Raw genomic sequence first — 15,909 nt, 5'->3', positions numbered from 1 at the left:
ACAATGACACCAAGCAAAAAGCGATCTAGTCCTCTGTTTTCTTTGTTGCGCTTATTTCATCAATCTTTCGTAAATCTGCCGGGTTGAATTTTTCATGCATTCAATACAAGAACATTTTAGGAAAAAATTAAAGCCTCGGAAATAAAGTCTTGTGTCTTTTTTTGAATCTCTTTTCAAAAGGACTATTTTGATTATTCTCAAAAAAAAATCTATATTCAAGTTGTCCTGAAAATTGTATTGAAGACAAGTGTATCCACTTGAAACGATTCAATGGCTCAGAATTAACAGGGCAACGAACGTCAATAAATTACGGACACGGTGAATGACCTCGAGAGAACATTTTAATTTTCTTTTTTTGTCTTTTTGGGGTGTTTATCACATTAAAGAAACTCATCAATATTCATTCATTCATTTGCTGATCCGCTTTATCCTCATAAGGGTCTATAGCAGCCGTCTTCGGGCAGTAGGCGGGGGACACCCTGAACCGGTTGCCAGCCAATCGCAGGGTACACAGACACGAAGAACCATCCACGCTCACGCTCACACCTCGGGACAATTTGGAGTGTTCAATCAGCCTGCCATTAATGTTTTTGGAACGTGAGAGGAAACTGGAGTACCCGCAGAAAAGCCACGCAGGCCCGGGGGGAACATGCAAACTCCACACAGGGAGGCCAGAGCTGGAATTGAACTCAGTACCTCTGCACTGTGAGGTCAATGCGCTAACCACTGGTCCACCGGGCCGCCCACTCATCAATATAATCATGACATTTTCTTAAATACAGAAGACAAACATCAAGACCATCTGTTGCCATGCATTTAAATAACACGTGCTTTTTTCCCCCCATTTTCATGAAATTATTGCAAGAATTGCAATTGCATCATAAAACTGCACTTTCACTGCTAAAATATAATAATGCATCCGGAGAATGGATGAATTGTTGTGTTCCGTGTTGCCATTGGACATTTAATTATCCAGCTACTTATGCTTTACGGTTATGGTGTTTTACTTTCACCGGAGTTTGACAGTTTGTTTTTTTAATTCTTTGGGAAACTATGGAGAGGAGCAGTTGAATGTGACAAGATGATCATTTGTTCATGAAAGCTGGCTTGCTCCTGGACAATTTGTCCTGACTTCTGAAATAATGGCTGCACGCGTGCACACTTAAAATAAAAAAGAAAAAAAACACATTGCTTGAATTCTTTGCAAGTGCTTTGGCAGCTAAATTAGCCCAGAGTAAAAGCCGCCTGTATCCAAATGATTAAGCCAATAGAAAAGATGGATGTTTTCTCCTTTCTTTACTGCTCACTCTCCGTAACTGAAATGGTTCATACTGTCCTTGTTGTTTTCAATTTGAATTGCTAAAATGGAGGAAATACATTTCGGGATTATATTGATGTTGATGTCTCAAAATCGTCAGTTCAGTGCGGCACGACTCAGTACAAAGAGACCGATGACGGTCTCCAGCGTTTTAAACTGGCACAGACATCTTTCTCGACTAAGTGCACTTGGTTTGCAAAAAAAAAAAATACATTAGTTGTGTGCTCTCTGCGGGCATGAATGAAAATATACTTCGGTTTGCTCCAGGAATGTCACACGAGCAGCGGTGGATATTAACCATTTCATGCACCCTGCAACCTGATAACACAAGAAGCTGTCCACTGTAAAAAAAACAAAAAAAAACGCTGTCCCTCAAAGGGGTTCATCCTTAATGGGCAGGTCCGGATAGAGCAGATGGCGCTGTGGTGAAAAAAGAGCAGCGGTTCTTAATCTGGGTTCGAACAAACCTTAGGGGTTCGGTGAATCAGTCTCAGGGGTTCGACAGAGCCTCTGCCATGGAAGGTTAAGACATGCCTGACTCAACCTATACTTTATAATTATACAAATTGTGTTGACATTTTTTTCTGTTTTTAATAAATGTGTTTTTTATTTCTTGAATTTGTAAAAAAAATAAAATAAAAAATCATACTCCTGATTTTTTACTAATGAAGGGTTCGGTGAATGTGTATCTATTGGCTTAAATTAATAAATAAAATGGAATTTATATAAGTTCTTTATTCTTTCTGTGCGCCTGATAGAGAAATCATCAAACATACTGGTAAGATGTTTAAAGTTTCATTTAATTTGGGCCTGTCTAGACGTTTGTGTATTTAGCACCCCCTAATATCTGCGCGCTAGGGCGTCGGGCCGTCTCAGCAGAAGGGTTTTTGAAGTCCACAGTAATCACATTAAAGCAAGGGAAGGTTGCGAACAGATAGAAGGAGGCTAGACTCGGCTTAGGAACGAAGTGTTTTCGAACATCAAAAGACGGTCTGGGAACTGGTCGTGGCCCAGGCGAACATTTGTCATCTGCGTAGTCTGCGACTTGTTTATTCGTGAGAGACCAGACATAAAGGTGTTCGAGTAACTGTGGTTCAAAGCGTGGCAAAGGTTAATCAAATTTCCGACCGAGGGGCCAGACTGGGGGGGTGGTATGCAAATATCGGGGGAAGTGTTTTTCTTGTATTTTTCATATGTAAACAATAAACGTCCGACGAGGTGCACGAGGAACTTTGAGTGCGATTGCGGAGCAACTGCCGTCGTTCGCTCCGGGAAATCGTACTCCCGTCGGCTGCACCAACAATCTTCCGAGTCGAGTTCTTTTGTTTAAACTTGCCTGGGTATAACTCTGACAGCGCCCCAGTACCAAATGACCCACGGACCCGGACCGGTTCGCGGACCAGGGGTTGGGGACCACTTTTTAAGCGGATATACTTCCACGGTTCAAACATACAGGGGATGTGTAGACAGATGCTAGACGTACGAAAATATACTTGGGTGACAGGTGAAAGTTCAACAGGGTGTATTGTCAGCGACGTTCTTCGGTCAACATCCACAGAGGATTAAGAATTACAGCACGCTTACAATGCGTCTCCATTCTGGCTCACTGGCAATCAATGCTGAGAAATTTCAGAGGCTCGCTTGAATTCTAAATTGTACAACGTCAGCGGTATTCAACTCGAGCTTCCACTGCAGTGTAATTTTTGGGGCATACGTGACACTATTAAAACCTCCGATACCAACACCGCCATCCAGATTCGTATCATTGTTGTGTAAACGTGGTTGCGCCAGTGTCAGCGAGAGGTATAAAAGATTTTTCAAGACTACTCTAATGGAAATCGTGCTCAGCTGAGCGCATCAGCAGGACTTAAAGATAGGTCAGGTCATATCAGTGAGAGCCATCAATGATTTAGATCAACGCTATTCCGTCCTAACAGGAACTGCTGGTGTGCACTCGCAATCATTCACCACTGAATCATTTTCAATTCCCCTCCAATTTCCCACAGTGAAACGGCAGGTGACTGCTTTTCACTCCACGGCAATGAGAGACATCGGGTTTTTTTCCACCCCCCCCCCCCCTTTTTCTTTTAATCAGGCACACTTGCTCCTTTTGTGAGTTGCAGCGAAGTGAAAAGTGCAGTTAATGAGCTCTGATTAAAAAGGATTTTGTGTTTCGATAGCAGGGATCAGTTGGACTCTTGTCGGACTGAGAAACTTTCTTCTGCTGGGCTTCATGAGAACAGAAAGCGTGAGCCGAAGACATTATAAGCAAATTCAAAGACAGATGGATAAAGGCGCTGCAATTTACAGCTCCAGATTGAATATGATTCATAAAACTGCGTTCTTACAATACCGTGAAGCTGTTTTTAATGATTATTTTCAGCGATAGTGTAATTGCTCTGGGAGGGACCCGAAATACGAGCACTGTATGGTGACAGTGAACTGGGCTCACTTCCCAACAAGCAACAGTTTGGCAGGTCGTCAACAATTCTCCAGAAATGAGGCTTCTGGTTGTTCATTTCCAATCCCAACTTCAAGTTTCCTGTGTCAAGCTAAACATAGAACAAAGAGAATTCTCTCGCCGCACATTCAAAACAACCACAAAACTTTGCGTTAAAATCCGACTAGCCTAATGCTAACGCACGATGGGAAACACCATAGGGCTAACGAAAAGTGTCATGTTGCGGTGATATGTCCCGGGAAGCAAGGGATATCTGAATACATATATTCTTTACCCTCTGCAAAGAACGACGGATATTTGTGCAGTGCAGTTCAGAATTCTTTTATAACATCCGGTAATGGCCGGTGAGATTATTTCAGGCCGTCCGCGAAATGACATTGGGAATACAAAGCAGCGCCTGTGACAAGGGTGCGTTATTTGGTTTGGATGGGCCAATAAATGTGGCAGTGAATACTTCTTGGCTGCATATTGGAAAGTGGGTCTAACATCGTGTCAATAAGCTTTCATTGTTGGATGCACGCCTCCGCTAAATGGAGTTGCAATGGTGGACCTATTCAGAAACGTAACAATTTGTTTTGTTATTCTAAAGGAGTTTGGGTTGAAAGTTTCTTCTTCAAAATGAAGCGGCTTTGTGTATTTAAAAAGGAGATTTTATAATATGCACAGTGGATATTTTCCACAGCTATAAAAACTTAATCAAGAAATATTTAAGTGAGTGGATTCCTATTTAGGACGCACGGAAAAAGTAGCTCTCTTTTAAGGCTGGCTTTTATGACAAAATGTCTTGATGTTTGGATCCCGACACCAAAAGAGGGTCGACGCGTTGTGTGAAGCAGACAGAATTAGGCCATGGAAGCACCCCCAAGGAGTCCCTATTAAAGGTTTTAATATTAGCTAGTAGCAATGAAACGGTGAGCTTAATACGTATGGTCATCCCACTTAATAAGCATCCTGACGCATGCCACAGAGTTAAGTTGGGGCAGCGCACGCGATTCTATCTAAAAGCATGCACCAAAGTCACCCAATTTCAACCATGTGGAAAAGCAAAACCAATACGAGGCGAATACGTTCAATAACTTTAACTAACTAACTTTAAATAACTCATATTACAAACGTTCTTGTGTCAAACGTACTACAACTTTCTCCGTGTAATGTTATTATTTTTTCTATTATGGCAATTTAACTTTTCTATGCCACATAACACTTTTTGCAAGCTTGCTATATGATGACTATTCCCTAAATATGACTCCGCCAATAACAAAAATCAATACAAAGTACTCGTATTGTAATTCTATACAATGGAATGAACACATTTTGTAAGATAAAATAATTAGACAGAGATCAATCATTTCAAAATTTTACCACTGTTACTGCACAACTCACTTAAAAAAATAAAAATAAAAAAGATGCGTCTGTGTATATGAAGACCAGCCCAGACCAGAATACCACAAAATTTGCATATCCAGCTGACACGCCAACTTCATGAGGTAAAGCACAATAAAAAATTGGCGAGAAAAATACACTGCATTCCATTCTCTCTTTTCCCCTTTGCACTTTCCTTTTTTAATGTCCTTTTATTTTTGCTCTGGCCATAATACGGCAAGAGCCTTATTACAGCGTCGCTCAAACAATTTTTTGAAGACTGGCAAAGATGGAGACAACGCGATACCGCCATAAAACTGAGTGAAATCCTCTAAAATTGAGAGCGACAGTAAAGTGGAGCAGAACCAGAGGGAGAACTTTTTTTAAGCGTGCCCGTAAGGCACGGCCAATTACTTTCGAAGAGATGATGTTACAATGCCAAATCTTTTCAACTCTTTAACGCTTTTGCAAAAGTGGCATCACGTGTCCTTTGGTAGTTGCGCCAGTGATGATGCGAAGAGCAATGAGGCTCTACTAGAGCCATTGTAGTCCTAGTTTTTTTTAAATTCGTGCCCTCATAAATAATTAACTTTTGTTCACGCGCCTATTCAATGAATATAAAAACCCACTGTTTTCTAAGACTGACATAATCGTGAGGATAATCTATTAGCAATTAACACTTTTTTTGTGTGTGTGCTTACAGTTGAACGTACAATTGTCATCAGATTCAATTAAAAGAAGCTCAAGTGAAATTGAGAGCAAAGCTCATGCATATCTAATGCACGGTTAGTTGCCCCCACCTGAATATCTGTTAATTACTGACTAATTTGACAGACAGCCAAGGACTAACAATGAGGTGATCGTGAGGGAACATTTGCATTTGAAAGATAATTTCACTTTTAAAGGACCCGGTTAACACCCTTGCGAGTATAGTGCACGTCCGCGCGAGCATAGGAGCATCATGTTGATTCTTTTCGCTGTCAAGCTTCAACATCCACCTCCTGCCGAAATGTCAAGATGGTTGCACAACAGTACCTTGCTTTCATGAATACTTGGCTGTGTAGAATACCTTTTCAGCCACAGCCGTTGAAAAAGGGAACATTTGGATCACGAAGGGACAAACGTCATATACTGTGCCAAGGTAAGATTGAGGTAAGGAACACTCCCACTCGATGCAGAAAAACGTATGGTATCTATGTGGTGCAAAATCCGCCACCTGCCACCTATATTCGAAACACGCAAATTAGTTTGCATATGTTGAAAATTGGGAGAAATTGTGCTGAATGCATGTGTAACACGAGCGCGTTTACATAGGCCGATGGTGCAGGCCACCGACAGGCTGTGGAGACCGTCAGTGCTGTACATGCAAATTCTATGGCTTTTGTGTGTGTGTGTGTGTGGGGGGGGGGGGGATGTGTGCATTTTTAGAGGACATTTTTACAGCTACGTTGGCAGCGCAGTGAGCAAAGGCTTTGCAATAACAGTAAGACAAATGAGTGACACATGCTCATTGTTTAAGTGGCGTGCCTCAGGAGTCATACTCAAGTACTCCACATTTACCGTGTCTTACAGCTCATTAGGTGCACTATATTAACAGGCGCAATGTCAATGAAAGGGACCATTAAAAAAAATAGATATACTGTATATATACAAAATAAACACAAAGTTAAAATGTCATCATTGCCCATGGCACCCCTTATAGTCCTACTAGTGTGCCGCTGCATTGCGGTTGAGAATCACTGCTTTAAGTGTAAGGAGAGTGTGACATTTAACACCTGGCATTCACTGCCCTTTGAGTGGAAATCAACTGTTGCTTTCGTGCCCATGCCACCACACATTATACAAATGCACAAAGCTACAATGGCTGTGCATGCTGGCACTTAAGGAAAAGCAATATGTTGTTTCGCCAAAGTCAAGTTATTTCTCAAAGGCAGCTCCTGATGCACAACCGCTACCTCCATGGCCTGTTGTTGTTTTATCAACGCACAACATTGATTTTTCAAAATGTAAGGTCAAATCAATATCAGTTCACAGCTCTACTAGTCATGCGGGGTTATCGTTATTTTAGGATGTGATGAATGTCATATTAGCACGCAACATGATCTGACCGTATCAAATTGGAGGTGAAAGGTGTAGTGCAGTATTTCTGCACACCCCCTAGCTACGGGATGTATCAAGTCATGCATTCAACGGTAGAAACTCCGAGCTGCCAACATGCCTTGAATCCATCCATCTATTTTCTAATCCGCTTATCCTCACAAGGGTCGCGCGGGTGTGCTGGAGCCTATCCCAGCTGTCTTCGGGCAGTAAACTGTTTGCCAGCCAATCGCAGGGCACACATAGGCGAACAAAAATTCAATTTAGAGTGTTCAATTTACCAACCATGCATGTTTTTTGGAATTTGGGAGGAAAGCGGAGTACCCGGAGAAAAGCCACACAGGCACAGGGAGAACATGCAAACTCCACACAGGAAGGCGATCGAACCCTGCACCTCTGCACTGTGAAGCCGACGTGCTAACCAGTCGAACACCGTGCCGCCCGCCTTGAATCTATTTGGCTTGATAGATGAATCGTTCTTGTCTCTATTTGGTCCAAGCTTATAAATTGTGCTTGTTTATGTGTTTGTGCTCAGCCAATGCAACTGTTCCGGGCCACTTGGAGGGAATAAATTAAGAACAAAAAAATTATATAATTGGCCGTAACTTCTTGTGGAAGAAAAATCCTCCTGGAGCCAGAAAGCCTTTGTTTGTGGATTCAATACATTGGACGATACCTATTATTTGTTTTTTTTTGTTGAAATAAAAAAATAAAATGTTGTATATTCGAGTTGCGTTAGCGTCATCTACTTTATCATATCACTTTACAGGGACTTAAATATTTACTCTGAATGGCCCTGACCATTTTTCCGAGAACATGGGGGGCAAAATCACTCTTAACTCACGCCACAGCAGAAGAAAACCTGTCAGGTTAATCTTAAAAGCCAACAGATAAATTGCTGACTTCACTCGGAAGGAAGAATTATCTTTATGTGTATACCGTGCTTTAGTGATTCATGCATTGAAACATTTTCCTTGAATGTTGGAGCATTGCATTGAAGCCAGAAATCCTTCTCCTCATGCCTCAAACGTCCCGGAGTGCCAAACAAATTGCACTTGCAATTTAGTTTCCACAACATAGGAATCTATTTATTGCCTCGGCGCCAATCTCCATGCAGCCGAGCTCTTAACGTTCACGTGCTTCACCAACCGTGACTGTTTATACTCAGGAATTAAGCTCATTAATGCACTTGGATATTCATGTTTTATTAAATACTCCGACGTCTCCATTGTCTGCAGTTTCAGTACGTTTTCTCATATGTGGATTCCCCCCTCTGACAGGAGAGCTACAGCACACACACACAACACCCCACTTCAAGAAGCCATCAGAAAGATAAACACAGCCCTCCAAACGGCCAGACCTTCAAAATGCCACCTCTTGGATTTAGTGAAACATAATCCACCTGCAATCTCCGAACAGCTTCTGTTTGAAGGGAGTTATTGTTCCTCGTAAATCCACAAAATGTTTTTTTTTCCCACTTTGGGGCTAAATGAGTGTCGAGACACTGTGTGTATAGTCCAGCCAGCAAAGGTTTCTGTTCTGTGAGATCATCATCAACCTCTCAAGATTTGAACGACACCTCGGAGAGTTTGATATCGAAAGGTTTTCTTGAAATATACGTGTGGCAAAAAATACAAAATAACTCATTCGTGGATTTAGCAGTAGGACATTTTTTCAATGATCTTTTTTTTCTGCTTGTGTGTTAGCAAGGATGTGACATAGAGCAAGAAGGAACTCCTGATATTTTGCTGTAAAGTGAGGCTCACCCCTTGAAGCACCAATAATGATAACCTGATAACATGATAAACTGTCCACTGTAGCAACCGCTGTCCCTGAAAGGGTTAAGAAGTGGATCCGTCATTGAAAAATAAAAATCTTAAACCAAAATGTAAATGTGATTTGACTTTGGGTGACACCCTGTACTATTTGTGTTAAAATTCCACCCTTCCATCTTTCATGCGGTTTATCCCCACTGGGGTCGCAGGTGCGCTGGAATCCATCCCAGCTAACTTTGCGTGAGAGGCGCGATATGAGCTCGACTGGTCGCAAGCCAAAAGACAAACAGTTGTGCATCTACCGGTCGATCGCGATGGATGTAATGGGAACGCCTGCTGTAGGTCCTTTAATAGAGACAAGGAAGCGGGAAAAAAAATTCACAATCTCAAGATTTTGTTGGGTTCAGTCATTGAACCCAACAATGGGCTACACATCGAGAGTACATGACATCGTTCATGTGTATCATCTATGAGGCGGAGGGAGAAAAAAATATATATAAACAACACTATTTTCTGCCTACTTTGAGTTCTGAAGGCTTGTTCATCTAACCTTACTTTAGTTTGAGTGGTTTTGATCATCACATCTCACTTCTGGGAGCAAGCGCTCATACGTGCGCATTTCCCAAAATGCTGAACCATGAACAGAATGTCCATTATAGGCTTCAATCACGGAGCGCTCGCGCGAGGCGGAGAGCAAAAGCAAGTGGAAAAGTATTGGGCGCAAACTCTTTCTCCACTCATATATTTTTATGGCGGTTCTGTTTGATCAACACTCCTCTTCATTTAATCCTAGTTCAGGTGTTGTTTTACCAGTCTACTCCCCTATCAAAGTGTTCCGTGAAAAACCGGGTTACTACAAAAAGGGGCTGATTTATCATTGGATCGCACCGCAAAGCAAACAGCGATGTTCAAAAATCGAGTCGTCTCTGCCAAGAAGCCATCAGGGAGCATCCCTGGGCCTAGCATTACTTCCAGTCAATCCTAATCATATAAAGTATCTGGGCGTACCAATGTATGAAAGGATTAATTACGGGATGAACACGGATCCATAGACACTCCCATTTTTCAATTTAACTGGATTATCATCGCCTTCTTTAGCTCCATGAAATTGCCTGAGCCTGCCCGGACTGCGCGGCATGCTTGGCCACGGACACTTATGTGCCCTTCAGTGAGCAATGGAGGAGAGGGGGGTGGGGTGGGTGGGGGGGCATTACTCTGCATAAGAAGATCCATATCCATACCCCCCTTACCCCCACTTGGCTGCCTGTCGTCCGTCTTCCTTTTTAATCTTGTCATCTACCTGTATTCCCTTGCACACATTTTTTTATCTCCCGAAAGAGCAAGCGATGGCAAGATACCCCTCCCATTGATCCATGCATCCGTTTTCCATAGGTCCTGTTCTCATTAGCATTGGATGAGCTGAAGTCAGCTGACTTCTGGGGAAGAGGCGGGGGGTAGGGTACATCCAAGATTGGTTGTCAGTCAATCGCAGGGTGGCAAGATAAATTGGAGGCGTTTTACCACGTTGTGAAAAAGATTCTAATGGGATCCGAGGGCCGCAGACCACCCCAGAATGCTGAAAAGGCTTCGATTTTTTATTTTTCGTTATTACCTAGCTATCACATGAAACAAACATGTATGTAAACATAATTGCTGAGAATTTCTTGACCCATAAGGATCGGCTGATTTTAGCATGTTAACAAAATCACTTCCGATTTCTTCTGTCGGCAGAAAACGTAACAAACAATTCAAAAACCACTTTGCAACAAAGTACATACGGTCGTATATCAATTGAAAGCACGTGACGAGAGCGATTCAAATTTGAAATTATTTTGTCCCTGCACCCATTCATAACAAAAACAATGACTGCCGAATAATATTTTGCTTGGAAATGTCACTGAAGGTCGTGGAAACCGGAAAACACGACGTGTTTTGAAAACCCTATTTGTTTCTACTTTGGCCCATGTACATTTTTTTTTGTTGCATTTGAAACATCCTCTTTCGTCACTGTGTGTGTGTCTCCATCCTTTCACATCCGTCCAATCTCTAGAATTAATCTGGTTAATGGGCCTGGCCTCTGTGCAGTTGTGTCAAAGTCAAACACGCACCAAGCTGCTCACATGCGTACCGCCCACGCACGCAGATATTACCATCAGAGAGTAGCTATGAAGAAAATGTGTTAACAAACGGAAGCATCCACATCCTCTCATTGGATCTTCTTTTATCTCTTGGCTGAGCCCCCCCCGCCAAAAGGAGAAGGAAGTGTTTGATTTATGACTCCACTGATTTCATTATGTAATGCTACCAGTAACTGGAAAAAGCGGGGAGCAAGCAGCACAAGTGACTCGAGGGAATGGGAGAGGGGCACGTTCGGACTTATTTGCTAAATTGCGCTGCCAAATGTCACCAGATGTGAAGGGTGTGGAAACAAAAAACAAACAAAAACAAACAAACAAACAAAAACCTAAATGAGCTTTTTTTTCATTAACTGGCCTCTCTACCTTTTTGATGTCGCTCTTCTCCTATTCGTGTGTCCAAATAAACCTTCCCCCAGGAGACTTTTTTTTTTAGTTAATTGGGGTCAGGGCCATTGGGAGTATGACAGGATAATACAAAGGTAAAACAGGACCCCTTCTTTCCCGACGTCAGATAAGGAACATCACCCAGTGACATGATATCCCAAATGTGAAAAGTGATTAAATACCCAGCGGGATAGTTAATTCGCTGAAAGGTTGGATTGGCTGTTTTACAAATGAAAGAAAGTTTCTTTTGGTGAGTCTGGACACGTCAAAGACAGTACAATCGGCCTTTAAAGTTGTGTGGGAGTCAATAGTTCTCAATCTCCAAAGCTGTTAAAGTGTATATACATACATCCATACATATACAGTATATACTGTAGAGTGTACAGTGGTACCTCTACTTACGAAATTAATTGATTCTGGAAGAAATTAGAAAACTAGAAAAATAGAAAAGTAGAGACGCGTTTTCCATGTAAATGCCCTAATTCGTTCCAAGCGCTCCTAAAATTCAGACATTAATGTTTCCTAAAGCATAAAATAAAAATGCATCAAAATATGTAACAAATACATGTTACAATTAGATTATTGCACAATAAATGAGAGTTGTGCGTAATGTAAAAGCTATAAGTTAAGCAGCTATAAGTATGTTGCGTTCAGGAAACTCAGAGCTGCAAGTATCAGTCCATACTGTATTTTTACCTTTCGTGTCTTTAAAATTTCTTTAGTAACAAGAGGCAATATTTTTCAGTTGAGACGTTTCGTAATTTGAAAATTTTGTATGAAGAGACGTTCGTAAGTAGAGGTACCACTGTACAGTAATGCAACATACAGATTTTACTTGGTTCATAAATTAAAATATATATATTTGAAGACTATGAATGCTTAAATGGTCATATTCTGTTAACATTCACGTCAATATTCATCTGTATTGCAGTAATTTACTCAATATGTGTCCATCTGACTGCATTGCAGGTCTCCTTGTCCTTTTATTGCTGTTTTGGAAATTGAATGTTGGTAGACCTTGTGTGCAGCCCATTTATGCGAGTTGGCGTTATTGCCAGTAGCGCGAGTAAAAGAATCTATCATTTGAAAAATCATCAGACATATGGGACTTAACTTTGAAAATGAACTTTCAGTAGGAGAGGATGAGGCGATGTGTGTGTTATATGCGGCATTTAACTAAGTGCAAGTGTGAGCCTTGGCTAGTTTTATGAAAACGTGATGCAATAAGGAGCCATAACGTGAAAGATTCGGAGTGATTATTTGTGACGCGCAAGATGCCTTGTGATTAAAATGTGTCAAAAACAGCAACAGGGTTGACGAACCAACTCTTACAGAAAATGTGATTATGGCGTGGATGAGGACTGTATATTTGCCAAGTCTTATCTCAACTTTTCATCCATCAGTTCTCAAAAGAGGTTGCCCTCATTCGTGTGGCGGGTGAGTCAGAACCTATCAACGGTAACTGTAACACATTCAAACCAATTTTCACATCTATGGATAAGTTAGAGTCTTCAATGTGGGAGAACGCTGAAAAACCCGAAGAAAACCTGTGAAGCAGACATGCTAACCATTAGCCCCACCATGTTCATTATATAACTTAAACCCCCACAAAAAAGAAAAAAAAGAATTGGTATCACAATGACTGCTAAATAATTAAGCTTGAAAACAGCTGCCGGCGCATGCTTTTGTGAATAATAGATGTTGAAGGTCTCGGCACCAGTTTAGCCTCACTGACTATGGGAGCAGTGGCACAATAACACAAGTCGAAGCGGGGCATCAACAAAAGTTCCAACAGCCTTTCCTTATCTTTTCGTTGATGATAAAATATGGAGCTGATAGCCAGATCTGACGAACGCAAGCTTGGCACAAGCATAAGGACAGTAGCACCCGGAGTCCAAAACATGCTATCGAGCGCAAACACACAACCTTTGAGCCCTTAAGTCTTTAATCCGGAGATGAGTTGCAGCCTGCAAGACTGGGGTGGGTTCTTTGATTTGTGGCACATGCCAATGGTGTGCTGGCGGGCTTGTAAACGACTTGACTACAAACACGCAGGCCGCTGATTGCGTCTTTCTTGGAACGACATGCACTTTTGCCGATATTGGCAGCACAAGGAGCACCCCCATATTGTGCTCATCTAGTCTTGATTAAGTTATTTTAGTTTTTCCTCCAGTGGCAGTATTGAGTGGAAATCGCTTATTGCCGCTATTCATATAAAGACTGATATACCGTATTTTTCAAACTATAAGTCAATATAAGGTTGCATCGGTCCAAGAATGCATCTGGCAGAAGAAAAAAAATGCATATTGGAGTATTTTTTTGGGGAGTAAATTTAATTTACAAAAGGGCAGTAGAGCTCGGACTCGCACCCACAATGACCATTCCCTAATCGCGGGTACGTTCAGAAATACGGCGGTTGAGAAAAATTGTTCAAAAGTGCCATTCGGTTATTCAGAGCCCCCCCCCCCCCCCCCCCCCAAAAAAAAGGAATGCTGGAGCCCAGTGCGTCAGGCAGCACAGATAGAAACAGTTCCAACACGAGCTGCTGACTGCTTTGGAGCATAAGACTGCATTCGGAAATGAATGGGAGAGGATCCAATTCTGCTGCTCTGAACACACTCTCAGAGAACGAGTTCCGGTTGGATGAAACTTCCGCCTCTAACTGCACAGACGTTTTTCTTTGTAGTTTAAAAAGACACACCTTAACTACAATCCACTGTGGCCAAATGTAGACTGCTTGTCGGGTACTTTGCGACTTTGCTGCTGTAGATCTTGATTTTAATGTCGGTAACCCGCATGCTAAACTAGCGACACGTCACACATTCGTTAAAGCATGAATTATTTATCTACTTTCTTTTGGCAGTTGGCAAATACTTCAGGTACATTACTACCCCCTTCTGACTACTAGAGGTAATGCAACAAAAGTATTTGCCAACTGTCCCAAGAAAAGTCAATCAGATTAGGGAACGGGATTATGGCTGCAAATCCCAGTTTTAATTTTAATATATACAAGTCGCGCCTGAGTATAAATCACAAGCCTAGTGGGGAGTGAGTTGAAAAAAAAGCTAATTTTTCTAACTATATTGAATTTTTAGCATTGTTTTGGCGTCCGAGTTCATTTGGCCGCATACTCAAACTATTATCAGCAGTGTTTGGAGTACAATAACTCCACTTGCATCATTTCCAGACCGAATACAAGAAGTGAAATCCATTATATATTAAAAAAGCAAAACAAAACAAAACAAAAAACACCCCATACACGTTTTTATAGCATTTTTGGTACTTTTTTTTTTTAAAGGCCTTTAAACACACTTAAAAGTGGGTGTCGCAACCCCCTAAAACACAAACATTTACAAAAACATCGGCTATTCCAAGAGGGCGCCGGCCTGGTGCTTGGGCCCTCATAAAAAAGCTTAGGCCTTACCGACGCAAGGCATGACCCCCATCAAATGGCAACATGCTTGCCTGCGACTAAGTGCACTATCATGAATAAGTGTGTACATTTCATTTGACCTCAGCAGTAAACAGCACAAGCACCTATTCATTTTCTAAAACGTATCGATCCCTCGACTCCCAGCAGGCCAATGCGCTGATCAATGAAGAAGTCATTGAGGGTTATTCCCTCTTCAAGTGATCCTTTAAAAGATGACTGCAGAACACCGGAGAGTAAGAGGCATCATTTCCAGCTCAGTGGAAGCTGCTTAAGTGAGTAATAGAAACGGGGGGGGGGGGGGGGGGGTGGACCGAGCACATCGTCAATTAGGGTTAAACTCAGACATCGATGGGATTGGCATAAAGGATGGGGTGACTCCCTCGATTCTGGTACTCTCTGACTTGCGCATACTGTGCCCCCTGATACAAAAGAGTCATTGTCATACGGGTTATTAAGCAGTCTCATTTGCAAGGGCATCGTAAGGAGAACGTATGAAGAGATTATTAAAACCAGTGTAGTCATCACTGCCAAGAGTCTGGAGCAAAAACCAAATAAAACTTAACAAAAAGCTCAATTCTAAAAGGTTCCTCTTCTCATAAAACTGTTGATAAGTCAATTGATACAACAGCACTAGCGAAACCAATTCACCTTGAACACAACATTTGTAATGTGTTCATCAGCGTTTGATTGGATTTGCTTTTAAAAGTGAAAATGATGACAACCTTTTTGGCTGCCAGCAACCTCGGCCAACTCTTGAGCTGATTAGCGTAAATGGGACAAATCGTCGCTGGTGATGAGATAAACATTTGGGGCTCTAGTTTCATTCCTCACGCAAGATTAGCAGGCTAACGGTGGGAGTTTTTGCGCAGTAATCATGGGTATGATGCGGCATTTGCGCCTTCGTGAGCCATTGTGGGTGTGTTTTTCTGGCCAATCTTTGA

The sequence above is a fragment of the Hippocampus guttulatus genome, chromosome 17 (genome assembly GCF_054856545.1).
Source record: "Hippocampus guttulatus isolate MCC_2025c chromosome 17, RoL_Hgut_1.0, whole genome shotgun sequence".
Lineage (NCBI taxonomy): Eukaryota > Metazoa > Chordata > Actinopteri > Syngnathiformes > Syngnathidae > Hippocampus > Hippocampus guttulatus.
Note: the sequence above shows the minus strand (reverse complement) of the source record.